The 16,921-nt window shown below is 47.0% G+C and overlaps 2 protein-coding genes across 2 annotated transcripts in view; one reads left to right on the forward strand and one right to left on the reverse strand.

Moving 5' to 3' along the window:
• The window catches only part of cp (ceruloplasmin), a 423,180-nt gene that overhangs the window by 142,091 nt on the left and 264,168 nt on the right, over positions 1-16,921 (reverse strand). The window lies entirely within an intron of this gene.
• Positions 1-16,921, forward strand: part of dlg1a (discs large MAGUK scaffold protein 1a) — a 165,170-nt gene that overhangs the window by 77,431 nt on the left and 70,818 nt on the right.

A 16,921-nucleotide genomic window follows, 5' to 3' on the forward strand; every position in this document is an offset into this window, starting at 1 on the left:
CAGACAGTCTGGACGCCCCCCCATATGTAAGTACTGTAGGGATTGATTTACCTCTGGTAATCCAGTGTTTGACCCCCTATATACGGTCTAGATTTACCCTCAGTAACACTGTGTTTGACAGCCTCATATCGTTCATTTCGGAATGCCATAAAAATACATCTGCGCTCCCTGTCTAACGTTATATATATCTAACATTACATGTTATAAGGCTGATCTGTGCATGATAGTGCTGCATTTTGACATATTTCATGTCGCATATGACGCTATAGTCAGTCCCAATGGTCCAAAAGTCAAGTGCTTCGTGACACAGACGGGGTGAGTTTTAAGAATGAAAGTGAAAGTTGTCTGTCACAAAACGCCGTTACGTATCCTCACACATGTTTAAGTGGGTATATGGAAATCCTTGGCCTTTCCTAGTGGGTATACGGCGTAGTCCTGCGTATCACCTAGACTACACCACTGGGCGTTGTTGTCTCATATCTACTACTATTCACTGAACATGCGAACTGTAGGTACTGGTCTGCACTGTGGTAACAACCTGTCATATCTGCTACTAAATTCTTCAACCACCAAGAAACCAAATGGTAATTATTAGATAACGGTGATATAATTACCACGTTACAAAGAAACCAAATGGTAGTTATTAGATAACAGTGATATAATTACCATGTTACCACGTGATTCATGTCTCAGTACCGGGACATAACAGACCGTGGAAGGAAAGCTTAACCCTTTCTCTCCCTTGTCCATTAAGATGAGTGTCATTTGTGTTCATTTGGAAGCAACGTGCAGATTATCTCCTTGTCTAATGTACGAGCTCAGGGCAGGAAACCAAACACACACGTCAGATACAAACGGCACTCACATTGGATTTAGCCTTCGTGTTGGCAATTACCACTTTGTTTGTATGTACCGACATCGTACATAGGATATTTTTTTACCATAGATTACTATACCCAGGGCTGAGTGATGCAACAGGGCAACCCCCTGTACATAATACATCATTTAATCTCTTGTGACAATGACTTCCATTGAGATTGAAACGATAGGTATTTAGATGACATGCCAAATCGTGTGGCGCAGTCTCTCAGTGCCTAAGTACTGTGTCCTGCAGGGAGAAGGGACAGGCGTACTCATCCCTGCTAAGCCTACTACTCAATGTAATGGTCAATGAAGGTCATTTCCATACATGCTTTTTGTAAAACATCTTTGGGTCTTATCAATGTAATGTAATGTGTTGTGTGTGATGTGCTATAACGAGAGAGAGAGAGAGAGAGAGAGAGAGAGAGAGAGAGAGAGAGAGAGAGAGAGAGAGAGAGAGAGAAATACTATGGCATCTCTTTCACTCACAATGGGGAGAGGGTGAAGGAGAGGGGGAGAGGATAGGAAAGGATGGAGAAAAGGAGAGACCTAGAGAAAGAGAGAGAGAGAGAGAGAGAGAGAATTTGGCCTGTGAGGTAGTTAGATCTGGAACTAGAAGAGAGAGTTGGATGTTATCAGTCTTCTTCCTAACTACATTGTAAATGCTGTCCTCCCTCCCTTCTCCCTCCCTCCCTCCCTCCCTCCCTCCCTCCCTCCCTTCTCCCTCTCATCTGAGTTGATGTTAGAGATCTTTGACAGGAGAAAGCCTCCACCACTTTGCTCTCTATCGATCCTCAGACTTCAAATGAGAGGAAGTGAAGGAGAGGAAGTGAAGGAGAGGAGTAAGGGAGAGGATGTCCCTGTACACTATAGAGACGCTCCCTCAGACATAGAAGTGGGTCCTACTCTGTCCCCCCCCCACAGTCAACCAAAGGGCTATTACATATACATATAATATATATATATATATATATGATATATCCATCTCTCTGTCGACTCAGAGAGTCCAATTGGGATCAGAGAGAGAAGGATAGCCCAGATAGCAAATCCACTTCAGGATTGTAGTGGTGTGTGTGCGTTTGCCTACCAAATGACTGTGTTAATGCACATTGGACTTTGATTAGATGTGAGAGCTGGTTCGTCGGGCACTGAGACACACATTATACACTGTGAGCGTGTGTGCACGTGTGTGCGCATGTGTGTGTGCGTGCCTCTAGAGAACGTCACTCAGTTTGTGTTTCTCAGTTTGAACTTGGTAGTGGAGTTGTCACAAAGCTTTCGTAGCTCATTCCAACGACACTTCTTTTGGGTTTTTCCTCCCATTCCACCTCTTTCTGTCTCTCTCTATCACTGTTTGATCCTCTTCCTTCCTCTCACTCTCTCTCCCCAAATCTTTGCCCATTTTTCCTAATGCCCCCTACTGGCTATAGACAGTATGTCTCGTGTGAGGGTGTGATGTGGCGTGGGAGGCAGGCAGGCAGGCAGGCAGGCAGGCAGGCAGGCAGGCAGGCAGGCAGGCAGGGAGGCAGGCAGGCAGGCAGGCAGACAGGCAGACAGACAGGCAGGCAGACAGGCAGACAGGCAGACAGACAGGCAGGCAGACAGGCAGACAGGCAGACAGGCAGGCAGGCAGGCAGGCAGGCAGACAGGCTGGCAGGCAGACAGGCAGGCAGGCAGGCAGGCAGGGGGGAGAGGGGAGGCTTTGGGTATCGAGTCCCATCGGGGAGCTTAAAGCCGGGGTTACAGGATCACACTGAACAGCTGACCCACACCAGCCTGGTCAGGACAGGCGGGACACGACCTTTAGTGACTCCCAGCTGGTAGTTTGGCTGTCATGATGGGAGGGGGGGACACATTTATTGTTGGGTGTCGTATTTTCGTACTTGGATTTTGGATTTGGACATTAATTTAGTATCTCACAGGATGACTGGTATTATCTGGGGACCTCTAGTCATTTGGGATAATTGCGGAGGTCGTCTGTGATCTTAATCCCGTGTGAATCTGCCAAGTCAAAATTTAGTCTAATTTAAAAAGCCAAACACAGATGTCATGTGATAATATTAGTCCTGTGCGAATCGGCCTCTCTGTGATTTGGGGTCGTTTTCAAAGTGTTTTGTTTTCTCCGTGCTCCATCCTGTTTTCTGCCTCGTTTCCAGTCAAGAATTATGGAGGCTGAGATGGAAACTATTAATGAAGTTTTGACAGCGTTTTGGGAGTAAATTCAGGAGCATTTTGGGAGTAAATTCAGGAGGCTCATCTTGCTACACAGCATTGAGACCCATTCACAGAAAGAGCAAGCTGAAATCCAGAGCAAAATCTCGAAAGATGATGAGATGGGTGACATGCATGGCTTGTTCCATATCTATGCATAATAGATATTATATATATATGAATAGATATTATTATATATTATATATATATGTCTTGTTAAATATCTTGTTGCATATCTATGTTACACAGAGCCTTGACATCATATCCGGGGGATAATGTCAGTCAATTTGAGTAAAATACAGACACAGCTTATCCTGTCGAATGCGCCGCATGAAACCCAGACGTGGGGGTAGTCATTACTAAATCATATGAGGTCCCCAGATGATACTAGTCCTGTGCGAATAGGGCTTATGTGTGTGTGGGTGTGTGTCTGTGTCTGTGTCTGTGTCTGTGTGTGTCTGTGCCCATGCCTGTACCTGTGCCTGTGTCTGTGTCTGTGTCTGTGTCTGTGTTTGTGTCTGTGCCTGTGTCTGTGTCTGTGTCTGTGCCTGTGTCTGTGTCTGTGCCTGTGTCTGTGTCTGTGTCTGTGTCGTCTGTGCCTGTGTCTGTGTCTGTGTCGTCTGTGCCTGTGTCTGTGTCTGTGCCTGTACCTGTGTCTGTGTCTGTGTCTGCAAGTGTGTCTGTGTGTACAAGTGTGTCTGTGTGTACAAGTGTGTCTGTGTGTACAAGTGTGTATCTTTCCCTCTTGATAGACCGGGTAGAATTGGTGACCCTGTTCCAGTACTCTGTGTGGTGCGTAGGGGAGAGGAGAAGAGAGCTAGGGCGATAGTAGACGCACGTATACAAATGCATTCGTGATGGGCTTTGATGGAACGAGCTTCCCACTGCTGTCAGGACTGCAGAGTCATTCCCTAACTTCCGCCGTAGACTGAAGAGCTGACTTCTTCTTTTCCGTTCTTCGGCACTTTGTTTGCCCTGTCGCACATGGCCGCCTCTTACAGGTCAGTCAGGGTACTACGTTAGATCACGGTTGATCATGCGAGATTTCTGGCTTGGGGAACGAGACTCTAGACCAGGGGTCCCCAAACTTCGGCCCGCGGGCCGAACACGGCCCACCCCCACACTTGGGCCGGCCCTTTGAACAACGTGTAATTTCTGACTGCAATTGCGGCATTGCACCGACGTGGTGGCGGGGGCGCTGTTTCGCAAATAAGTTAGCTTTCGTGTTTGCTAGCGAAATAGCTGATAGTTGATGTTGACTGCTCAAGGAGAATACATATTTGAAAGTACAGAATGCCTGAGAGCCTTATATTGCATTATATTCAGGGGTGCACATAACTGGTGCGCCAGTGCGCATGCGTCGCCAAAATGCATGCTGCGCGGAAGATCAGCGGCATGAACGCGCTCTTGCGCACCAACAGCTGGAAGCGCTGGGAGAGGAATTTACTTCCTCAAAATCCACCTGCTGACTGCTGACTGCTGCATCACTGCAAGCCCCGTAACGCCATCACAACGACCACGGCGACTCCCCTCACGAAAACATTCGGAAAGTATCGTAACTTGTACTTTCATTCCGCGTATCGCGTATCGCGTATCGCACGGTTATCACGCCGACACGTGAAAATTCAGTCCCGAACGACTCGTCGCTAAAAGGAAAAACAACACCAAGGGACTTCACGTTTCTTTTCTCTGAAGCTTTCAAACGTTCAGACGTTTGTTTTACAGCTTCATTATCGCACCTCGACCCCTGACCCAGGGAATATGGTTGGGAATTCTATTAGAAAAAAAAATAAGACTTTGTTGCACAATCAAAATAATGAGCTATTTAAAGTGATAGCCTACAACATCCTCTACCATGGTTGAAATTGAGGACAGTGATAACTTACAGCAGTCAAGAGAGCAGTGATGATGATTATTAAGCTTGTAGCATAAATAAATGCTTAGGCTGTAACTTTTTGTTGAAAAGTTGATTTCAGTGTTTACAGAACAGAGCAGTGCTTAAAGAGATGTCAGTTGATTTCATTGTGTTTAAAGAACAGACATTCAGTTAGTGCTTAAAGAGATGTCAGTTGATTTCATTGTGTTTAAAGGAGTCTGACAGACTTTCATGCTTAAAGAGCAGTCATTTGATTTTGCATTTGTTTCTTTTGTTTTGCACACAATCATTTGTACGTTCATCTTTATTTATGAATAAATGTCGTTTTGCTAATATAAGTTATCCATGTATCCCTTTTTTATCCATCCTGTGGGACGGGTCGTGACTCGCGAGCTCGGGGAGCACCAAGCAGCATCCCTAGGTGCTCCTCTGAGCACTGGCCCCAAAAAGTTATGTGCACCCCTGATTATATTACATTACATTTTGAATGGTCATCTGGTGCCTGAATATTGTGTTTTCCTTTACATAAATAATGACATTTCCACCATAAATTGATGCAGAAAGGGCACAAATTGCATCTAAATTCACCAGAATGCAAGGAATTAAGTGTTTGATGCTCGTTTAAGGACCCCCAGACAGCCCTGCTTCATGGGTCCTCCCGTGTATGATGAGGGTCCTCCCTCAAGTATCAGACTGTAAAACTGATTATATTTCATTGACATATCACTATAGGTATAAATTCCATCCAAATTCAACTGTTTAGACTTTGTTTGCATCCACCAGTGCTCTCCTGCGCGCAATTGCTTTGCGCAACCGCCTCCATTCCACTCCGTTCCATATTATTTTATGTTAGAGACCAACCCAGGCCCCCCATCACAGAAAGGAAAAATGATGTGGCCCTCACAGAAAAAAGTTTGGGGACCCCTGCTCTAGACTGTCGTAACGACAGATCTTTATGTATGCGGGGTGCTGTATTGGGAATATCGGCGCACACCACACAATATGATCAAGGCTGTTCAATCCATGATTTTTTATCTTCATGTGTGGGGTCTCTCTCAGATAAAAAATGTAAAATCCTTATGTGTGTACCAGGCTTTAGTGATGACTGGAGAGATGTTGGTTCAGGTGCAGGGAGAGAGAGGAGTGAGTTTAGGGTTGATTGACAATGAGGATGTCATGAGGATGATTTTCATGAGGGGCACGATTTACAGTGTGTCAGAAATGGAGGACAGCGCAGCTGCTTAATAGTAAACATGTTATGGCACTCAGGTGGTGTTAGGCCAGAGAGGGTGCAGCTTTGGGGGTAGGGTTCGATGTTTGTGATTTGTGGGTGTCATCACAGGGACAGTAGTGTTTGTGTGGTGAGCTGATAGTGGTAGTGCCAGAGTGTGTGTGTGTGTGTGTGTGTGTGTCTGTGTGTGTCTGTTCCCCCTCAGACATGGGTCTGCTTTCCACCCCCCGGCCCGCACCAACCTACGGACCTTCAGGGGACAGAACCTGGACACCTTAAAATCAGCCCTCAAAACCTGTCTGTTCACCAAGGCCTTTGGCCCTTAGTCTAGTTTGGTCTCTGTCTCTGTTTTGTCTGTCTGACTTTCTGTCTGTAAAAATGTGTAAAGCGTATTTGGGTTTGTGAAAGGCGCTATATAAAACCAAGATTATTATAATAATATTATTATTATCGTTATTCTGTGTGTGTGTCTGTGTGTATTATTAGGTGGTACAATAGTATCAGGCAGATAGTGAACAGTCCTGCTGTCACTCTCTCTGTCTCTCTCTCTCTCTCTCTCTCTCTCTCTCTGTCTCTGTCACTCTCTCTCTCTCTCTCTCTCTCTCTCTCTCTCTGTCACTCTCTCTCTCTCTCTCTCTCTCTCTCTCTCTCTCTCTCTCTCTCTCTCTCTCTCTCTCTCTCTCCAAACAGGGCTATCAGCCCTAATCCCAGAGAGATTATCCTCCCACCCCACAGGAAGACAGCATTAGAGCTCCCAAAGCCCTGCTGCCTGCAGGGGGATAGTATTCCCTCGTGAGGCCGGCCCTAAACCAGCCCTACCCAGCCCCAGCCCTGTCCTGCCACAGCCCTGCCTATAACCATTCCCAGCCCTACCAAGAACTAGCCTATACAGACCTATTGGAGCTAGCCCCAAGCCCTGCTGCAGGACAGTTAACCCCCCCCCAGATAACTAGCATTGGCTCTAGAGGAGAGAGCCGTCTGAGGAGCATTCCCCATAGCTCTGTGTCTCTCTCTCTGCCTCTCTGTCCCCTATCTGTTGTGGTATTTAAAAATGGCGGTTTGTTTATTATTAGGATCCCCATTAGCTGCCACCATGGTGACAGCTAGTCTTCCTGGGGTCCACAAAAATAACAATACAAATGAAATCAATAACAACACAAATACAAACAAATGATTACAAAGAACAGACAACAGAGTGTAATTAAAAGAAAATTAAAAGAAAATGGAAAATGGTTAGCGGTGAACTCGGGAACATGGGATGACGATGTTGTGACCCATCAACGGTCTGCAGCGTCGCACGTCACACACAGCCTGGCAAAAAGTACCATTCGCTCCTAGTAGTTCCTAGTCCAGAAGCGTAGCAAAAACGGCCCGGCTCGGCTCGGCCCGGCTCGGTTGGCAGTGGAGAGAGGAAAACAAACCGGGCTCACGCGGCCCGGCTCGGGTCGGCACGGTAGTGGAAAAGCGCCATTAGTGTTCAGCTTAGATGCTCCCACTGAAAAGAGATAGGAGTAAATCTGGAATCAGATGAACGAAGTATACAAAATATGTTGCCAAAATTATGAAGCATTTGAAGTTGTGTCCTCAGAAGGACATGCTTCTTGTGATTTTATTCTTTTTCTAAAAGTTTTTTTTTTTTTTCCTTTCCTAACACCAGGGGAGCCACCCCTCCTAAATTTCGTTGTTTGGTACCTGTACTGTAGCAATGACAATAAAGTCCATTCATTCATTCATTCATTCATTCATTCATTCATTAAGATAGGGGCTTTAAGACCACGTTGTCACGACCATCATATTTGTCTTCTTGGTACTGTATGACCGTCATCTCTGTATGACCGCCAATGGAGACTGCTGTCTCTGTCACTCCTCTGAGACTCACCGTCCTCTGTCCTCTGTCCTCTGTCTCATGTCTCCTGTCCTCTGTCTTCTAGGTGAACGGTACAGAAGCAGATTATGAATACGAGGAGATCACGTTGGAACGGGTAAGAGGAACATCACGTTTATCACATCACACCGTCTATCGCAATACAGTACATTCACGTTACCACCACCCCTTATAAACTGATGTAGAAGGAGAAATAATTGTTATCATTTAGCATGTCTGCAGGTCATCACCATGACGACGCTAGAACAGACAGGAGGACAGGTGGAAGCCTCCTACTCTCTATCCATCCTCACACTTCAAATGAGTGGTTAACACTACAACAGCCGTGCCTATTTTACCTACTAGTAGAGCCGCCTTGGGGGTCAAATAGACCCCCTTTTTAGAATGTAAATCTGCTATTTACACACAGAGATCACTAGAGGGTGCTTCTTTTTTTAGCCTGCCTCCTACACAGAAAAACTGCAAAACAGCTTTATACTATCTTATCCTGAAGTGATTTAGAAAATGTAAGGATACTGGGTGGTAGAACGCACATATCTAGGAAAATTCAAAGACACATTCTAATTGTTAACTTGAATGCTTCATTCTGACACTTGCTACATTAGTCAGTTGCAGCGTAGCTGATCTGATTACCCTAGATTGAAATGTAAATTGAAATGTAACCCTCCAAGACAACACAAGATGTTTCTTTTATATTTGAGTCATTCGAAAAGCTCCTCGAACATGCAACCATGATTGAGTTTCCACATGATGTAAAGTTACGCTGTCTTCAGCCACACACACACACACGCACGCACACACACACACACACACACACACACACACATGCTGTGTCTCTGCTTGCCCTGTGGGTCTCATCCCTTTCTGCTGTGACCTGATTCAGAGCTTTTCTGTGCTTCACTAACTCCACATTAAGATACAATACTCAGTCCTGTCACTGCAAGACAGAGAGCAACGCACACACACACACACACACACACACACACGCACACACTCACTCACACACACTCACACTCACGCACACACACACACACACACACGCACACACACGCAGACGCACACACACACACACACACACTCACTCACACACACACGCACGCATGCACGCACGCACGCACGCTTACACACTCACACACACACACACACACGCACACACACTCACACACACACACACACTCACACTCACACACACACACTCACACACACACACACACACACACACACACACACGCACACGCACACACACACCCATTACCCAAGCTGCCCCACGGACACACACATCCTCTCCCATAGAAATGTGCCCTGGCAGGCTGCACTGTACAATCCCCCATAGTGCATAATGTACCGTATGGGACTAACGTGCACTACAGTACAGTATCTGTGCATGTATCAGGGTTCCCACGCTGGTCTTAAAAAGCCTTTAAGTCTAAAATCCAGCATTCCAATTTAGGGTTAGGGTAAGGCCTAAAAAGGTCTCAAATTCCAGTTATTCTGTCTAAAAATGAGGTGCTAGGTCTTAAAAATGAGATCCTGCAAGGAAATCAGTCCGACCACATCTATTTACACGGAAATGAATCAAGATGGAACCAAAAAAAAGCCAATTTGCTTCCTTTTTTGTCTGTATGGCAGTGAAATCCCTAATTTCATCACCTCGAGGATGACAAAAAGCTATCATATGGTGTCACGAATAGGTCTAAAATGCTATTCAAAGAGGTCTAAAAAAGGTATAAAAAGTTCTTAAATTGGACTTGTTGAAACTTGTAGGAACCCTGGTGTATATGGTATACATGTAGATATGAGCATGATATACTTTGGATTACACACACACTGGAGAATCCTAGTTTTTGTAGTATTTGTAGGGGTAGGACAGTTTATTGCTCTACTGTTACTGTCATGCACTGCAACATATTTGATTAAGTCATTCATGTCGTTATGTTGACAGTCTAGATGTGTATTTGTTGATTGTACTTGAGTACTGATGTTAACGGAACCCCTCTCTCTCTCTGCTGTGTGTGTGTGTGTGTGCAGGGTAACTCAGGCCTGGGGTTCAGCATCGCGGGGGGCACAGATAACCCCCACATCGGAGAGGACCCGAGCATCTTCATCACTAAGATCATTCCTGGGGGGGCAGCCGCTCAGGACGGACGTCTCAGGTGGGCGCCCTCATCCCCTCATCCCCTCCTCCCCTCATCCCCTCATCCCCTCATCCCCTCATCCCCTCATCCCCCCATCCCCTCATCCCCTCATCCCCCCATCCCCTCATCCCCTCATCCCCTCACACCCTCATCCCCTCACACCCTCATCCCCTCATCCCCTCACCCCCTCAATCCCTCATCCCCTCACCCCCTCAGCTGTACTGAAAGGGGGGAAGGTTACCCCGAAGCCATTTTCACGTGCAGTACAATAGACCTATCGCTAAGCCACGCCCCCTGTGTTCTCCTCCTCCCTCTCAGAGTGTTCTTTTAATATTGTTTTTCTATCACTAATGATTAGATTTAGATTACATTACATTTTGTCTACTTCCTTCTTGCTGGTCTCTGCGGCCTAGAATATGACACACCCACTGACGACGTGACTGTTCTACGTTTTTATTCGCGCTTGAGAACCACTATTTTCTGGTTCCCGCTGCGAACCAACTTTTCAGGCTCCGAACCAATTGAGTTTCGCTCTGAACGCGCCGGCCGGTTCCAGACTTGGTTCGCGAACGCGAACCGGCACGGTTCTTTTCCGGTGTGAAAGCCCTCTCAGAGTGTTCTGTGTTCTCCACCCTCTCAGAGCGTTGTGTGTTCTCCTCCCTCTCAGAGTGAACGACTGCATCCTGAGGGTGAACGAGGTGGACGTGAGAGACGTGACCCACAGTAAGGCCGTGGAGGCGCTGAAGGAAGCCGGCTGCATCGTCAGACTCTACGTCAGGAGAAGGAAATCACTCACCGAGAAAATCCTGGAGCTCAAACTAGTCAAAGGTCCTAAAGGTAAGATGGTCTGAATCACCACCTATGGAGGGGGGGGGGGCGGGGGGGTTACAGAGTTCATTATAAACGTTGCTTTTCTTTGTATTGTACCATGAAACATTTAATATATCAGACTTATATTTATTACCTGTCTGTTATGACCTTACACCTTTGGTAACTCGCATTTCGTGAGCTTAGAATGATAAGGTTCTATCTCCGTTTCGGGCAGTTCAGAGATATTGAGTGTCAAAGTTTTTACATTCCGTTATGTTTTGTGAGATGGACCTTTGTATTTTATCAATTACTAACTAAAACATTTAAACATTAAAAAAACAAAAAAAAAACATGATTGTCCTAGTTGGTGATATGATGACACACACAGGCATTAATAAACACCTAATGGATCAGATTATGTAAAAGACTCAATTTTGAAAAGAAACCTTATAATTGTTTTTAGTCTTTTTTCCAAGCACCAGGGGAGCCCCCCCTCCTAAATTTCGTTGTATGGTACCTGTACTGTATTAATGACAATAAAGACCATTCATTCATTCATTCATTCATTCAATTCTAACGTCACAATTTGTATAACTCTTCTTATCTCCTGCACTCCCTCATCCTTCCTTTTTCCCCCTGTGCTTCCCCCTCCCCTTCTCTCTCTCTCTCCCCCCATCCCCCCCTCCCCCTCGCAGGGCTTGGTTTCAGTATTGCAGGGGGCGTAGGGAACCAGCACATACCAGGAGACAACAGCATCTACGTCACCAAGGTCATCGAGGGGGGGGCCGCGCACAAAGATGGGAGGCTGCAGATCGGAGACAAACTCATGGCTGTAAGTCCACGCCCCTCCATCCCCTGGCCCAGCGTCATAACCCACGTTCAAGCATTTTCACTTCAAACATGCACGTGTCTCTCAATGTCTGCCTGTGTGTCGTGAAGGTATTGGAGGTATAATATGTCTGTGGTGAGGTGGTAGAGGGGTGTGTGATGGAGAGTAGACTGTTAAAGGGATGTGTGGTGGGGAGTAGGCTGTTAAAGGGATGTGTGATGGAGAGTAGACTGTTAAAGGGATGTGTGATGGGGTAGTAGACTGTTAAAGGGATGTGTGATGGAGAGTAGACTGTTAAAGGGATGTGTGGTGGGGAGTAGGTTGTTAAAGGGATGTGTGATGGAGAGTAGGTTGTTAAAGGGATGTGTGATGGAGAGTAGACTGTTAAAGGGATGTGTGATGGAGAGTAGGCTGTTAAAGGGATGTGTGATGGAGAGTAGACTGTTAAAGGGATGTGTGATGGGGAGTAGGCTGTTAAAGGGATGTGTGATGGGGGAGTAGGCTGTTAAAGGGATGTGTGATGGAGAGTAGGCTGTTAAAGGGATGTGTGATGGAGAGTAGGCTGTTAAAGGGATGTGTGATGGAGAGTAGGCTGTTAAAGGGATGTGTGATGGGGAGTAGGCTGTTAAAGGGATGTGTGATGGGGGAGTAGGCTGTTAAAGGGATGTGTGATGGAGAGTAGGCTGTTAAAGGGATGTGTGATGGAGAGTAGGCTGTTAAAGGGATGTGTGATGGAGAGTAGACTGTTAAAGGGATGTGTGATGGGGAGTAGGCTGTTAAAGGGATGTGTGATGGGGGAGTAGGCTGTTAAAGGGATGTGTAATGGGGAGTAGTAGGCTGTTGATGGCCTGTGATGACAGGAGGTCTCCCACAGTTCCTTTAATCATCTTGAAGGCCATTAGGGTTAGGGTTAGTCACTAATGCTGAGCCAGACATTTATTCAGATGGATCTGCTTGATCCAAATATAAGCTAATGAGACCCTCCCTTTTATTCTGTCTATATGTAGATCATCCCTGCCAGTTGACCTCTCAAATAGTGTACAGGGTTCGACAGTAACGCTTTTTTACTTGCCCGGAGCAAGTAAAAAACTTGCCATGTTTGTTTGCGCGAGCCCGACAACGCTGCTGGATCCTGGATATGTTTACCTGTGTGCAGGAAGAACAACTGACAGCGCAGGCGCCAGACTAGACTAGATGATCGTGGAGTGAAGATATTATCAAAGCGTAGGCACCTGTCGATCACCCGTACGCTTTGATAATATCTTCACTCCACGATCATCTAGTCTGGTCTGGCACCTGCGCCGTCTGTTGTTCTTCCTGCACACAGGTAAAAATATCCAGGATCCAGCAGCGTCGTCGGGCTTGCGCAAACAAACCCGGCGAATGTTTTACTTGCTCCGGACAAGTAAAAAAGCGTTACTGTCGAACCCTGGTATACTAGTGTAGATTGGTGTTCTTGACCTGTTCCGATTCCCCTCAGAGGTTGATGTCTAGTTGGTTGTTGTGTTGTGTTCCCCTCAAGGTGAACAGCGCTTGCCTGGAGGAGGTGAGTCACGAGGAGGCCGTGGCGGCCTTGAAAAACACCCCCGACGTGGTTTACCTGAAAGTGGCGAAACCCAACAGTGTCTTCATGAACGACAGCTACGCCCCCCCTGACATCACCAACTGTGAGTGATTGCACACACACACACGCAGACACACACGGAGACACACACGCAGACACACACGCAGACACACACACAGACACACACGCAGACACACACGCAGACACACGCAGACACACACGTAGATACACACGCAGACACACACACAGACAGGCGCAGACACACATAGACACACACGTAGACACACATGCAGACACACACGCGGACGCACATGCAGGCACACACGCAGGCACACACACACACACGCAGACACGCGCAGACACACACGCAGACACACACGCAGACACACACACACAGACACACGCAGACACACACGTAGACACACACAGACACACATGCAGACACACACGCAGACACACGCAGACACACACGTAGATACACACGCAGACACACACACAGACAGGCGCAGACACACGTAGACACACACGTAGACACACATGCAGACACACACGCGGACGCACATGCAGGCACACACGCAGGCACACACACACACACGCAGACACGCGCAGACACACACGCAGACACACACGCAGACACACACACACAGACACACGCAGACACACACGTAGACACACGCAGACACACACGTAGACACAAGCAGACACACACAGACACACGCGCAGACACACACGCAGACACACAGACACACACAGACACACGCAGACACACACGCAGACACACACACACAGACACACGCAGACACACACGTAGACACACACGCACAACCACACGCAGACACACACGCAGACAAACGCACACACACACACACACACACACACACCCACACACACACATTGTTCTCACCCCCTGCCACCCCCCTGGTCTTGCTGACCGTTGACCATCTGCTATTGTGTTATTGTGCTATTGTGTTATTGTGTTATTGTGTTATTGTGGTGTCACTCAGAGAAACACATGATGAACTACTTCCACACACCCAGTTAGAGACATGTTAGAGATGTGTGTTGAGCTGGGACTGCAGAGAAAGATGCTCCATTGATCCACACCTTCCCAGAAGTGCTGAGCTATTCTGATCTATAGTGTCCAGTCCACTACATTATTATAGTCATTATCCCCCAAAGGTTTGGCTGCATACCCAATGTGATTAGACAACCCGTGTGTGTGTGTGTGTGTGTGTGTGTGTGTGTGTGTGTGTGTGTGTGTGTGTGTGTGTGCGCGCGTCAGTTGGTCTGAGAGGCATGGGGGACATGATAGCTTTTCATTCTTAGATATCATTGTTTATTTAATCATTTATTTTGGCTCCGTCAACAAAAAATAGTTCCGCAACTGGACTGTTGCCTAGCAACCTGAACACAAACATCTGCAGGCTAGCTACTTTGTATTAACGGACCGTCATTTCGGAGTGATACATATAGTTAAAGGTCCCAGTGCTGTTGTACTGTATATCAGCACTCATGGAATGCCTCTTGTCCAATCAAATTACTTGGTCGGAACTAACTGTTGTATAATCTACTGTAGACTCCCGTCATAGAGGCTAGAGTCAGACTAATGGTGTCATAGACCCACCCTGGACCCCCCCTGGGGCTCTCACCCTCCATAGCTCCCAGTAGTAATTCAGAGGTCGGGGGAGTTACTGGGGGGAGGGAGGCAGAATAATAATATCTCCCCCTCCTCCCCCGCCGGCCTCCCCCACCCCCCCCCCCCCCCCCCCCCCCCATTGTGCTGGATGTAGAGCTCTGGACCAATAGTGAACCACTGATCATCACAACACAGATGAACTGAGGCAGGCTTAGGAAGGGGGGCTGGGGGAGGGAAGCTGGTTAGAAGCTGCACCTCTCTAGCCCATATTCTGTTACCAGCATTTCGTAACGTTAGAATTATAAGGTTCTATCTCCATTTTTGGTCAAAATTGAGTTTTTTACATAATCTGATCCATTAGGTGTTTATTAATGCCTGTGTGGTGTTATTTTTTTAAAAATGTTGAAATGTTTTAGTTAGTAATTCATCAAATACAAAGGTTCCATCTCACAGAACATAATGGAATGTAAAAACTTTGACGCTCAATATCTCTGAACTGCCCTAAACGGAGATAGAACCTTAGAATTCTAAGCTCACGATGTCGTATTTCACCCAGATTTGACGTTATTGATGGATCTCCTCTGGTGGGGCTCTTGTTGAAGGTCGTATTAATTTAAGCTGATTACGTCTCTCTGGCCGGGGAGACATAAACCACGGCTTTATAGACGTCTCGTCTCTGTGACTGACAGTTCAAGGGGAAGGAAGCTATTAGCCTAGCCTAGCGCATTGACTATTAGCCGCTTATGCTAGCTGGCTAACCGCTCGACGACCCTCTTTATTCACAGCGATGCCCGGAGCAGTCCTGTCGTCATTTATGATAATAGGAGCTGGTCTGACGTTTTCTTTTTTCTGGTAAAATTGTCCCATGTTACTGAAATGAAACTGTAGGTCTACTCCTATTGTTACTAAAACACTCACCTACAAACACACATCACACACATGCAACCTCAGCAAATATGTTCAAGTCCAGACTAAAAACCTGTCTTTTTAATATTGCCTTTAAATGACTAAATAATTAAATTATGATTATATAATGATTAAAGCACTTTGAGCTGCAACGTTTGCAGGAAAAGCGCTATACAAATAAAAAAATATTATTATTATTATTATTATTTATTATCTTGTTTGCAGAAACTGTAGGCTGTGTCCTATGTGCATATGGACATCATGTTAAATCTACTTGGGAATATCAGTTTCACCATCTGAAGGTTTTTGGGAGGATGTGTTGAGGATGATGTCACCTGTCCCCCCAGCGTACTCCCCTCACCTGGACAACCATATCAGCCCCGCCTACCTGAGCCAACCGCTGACCTCCGCCACGCCCGGACGCTACTCGCCCCTGCCCAAGGGCATGCTGGGAGACGATGAGGTCACAAGGTGAGCTGAGGCACCACACAAAACACCATTTTGGAGCAGAAGCTCATGTTCATGGTTCTTCTCTTTATAAAGTAGTGGGGGGGGAGGAGGAGTGGAGAGGGGGATGATTATGATGATGGAGGAGGAGGAGGAGGGGGGGGGAGGAGGAGGAGGAGGAGGAGGAGGGGGAGGAGGAGGAGGAGGAGGAGGAGGGGGAGGAGGAGGAGGAGGAGGAGGAGGGGGAGGAGGAGGAGGAGGAGGAGGAGTGGAGAGGGGGATGATTATGATGGAGGAGGAGGAGGAAGAGGAGGAGGAGGAGGAGGAGGGGGAGAAGGAGTGGAGAGGGGGATGATTATGATGGAGGAGGAGGAGGAAGAGGAGGAGGAGGGGGGGAGAAGGAGTGGAGAGGGGGATGATTATGATGGAGGAAGAGGAGGAGGAGGGGGGGGGAGGAGGAGGAGTAGGAGGGGGAGGAGGAGGAAGAAGGGGGAGGAGGAGGGGAGGAGGGGGAGAAGGAGTGGAGAGGG

This window comes from Nansenia antarctica (assembly GCF_963989245.1).
Source record: "Nansenia antarctica genome assembly, chromosome: 7".
Taxonomy (NCBI): domain Eukaryota; kingdom Metazoa; phylum Chordata; class Actinopteri; order Argentiniformes; family Microstomatidae; genus Nansenia; species Nansenia antarctica.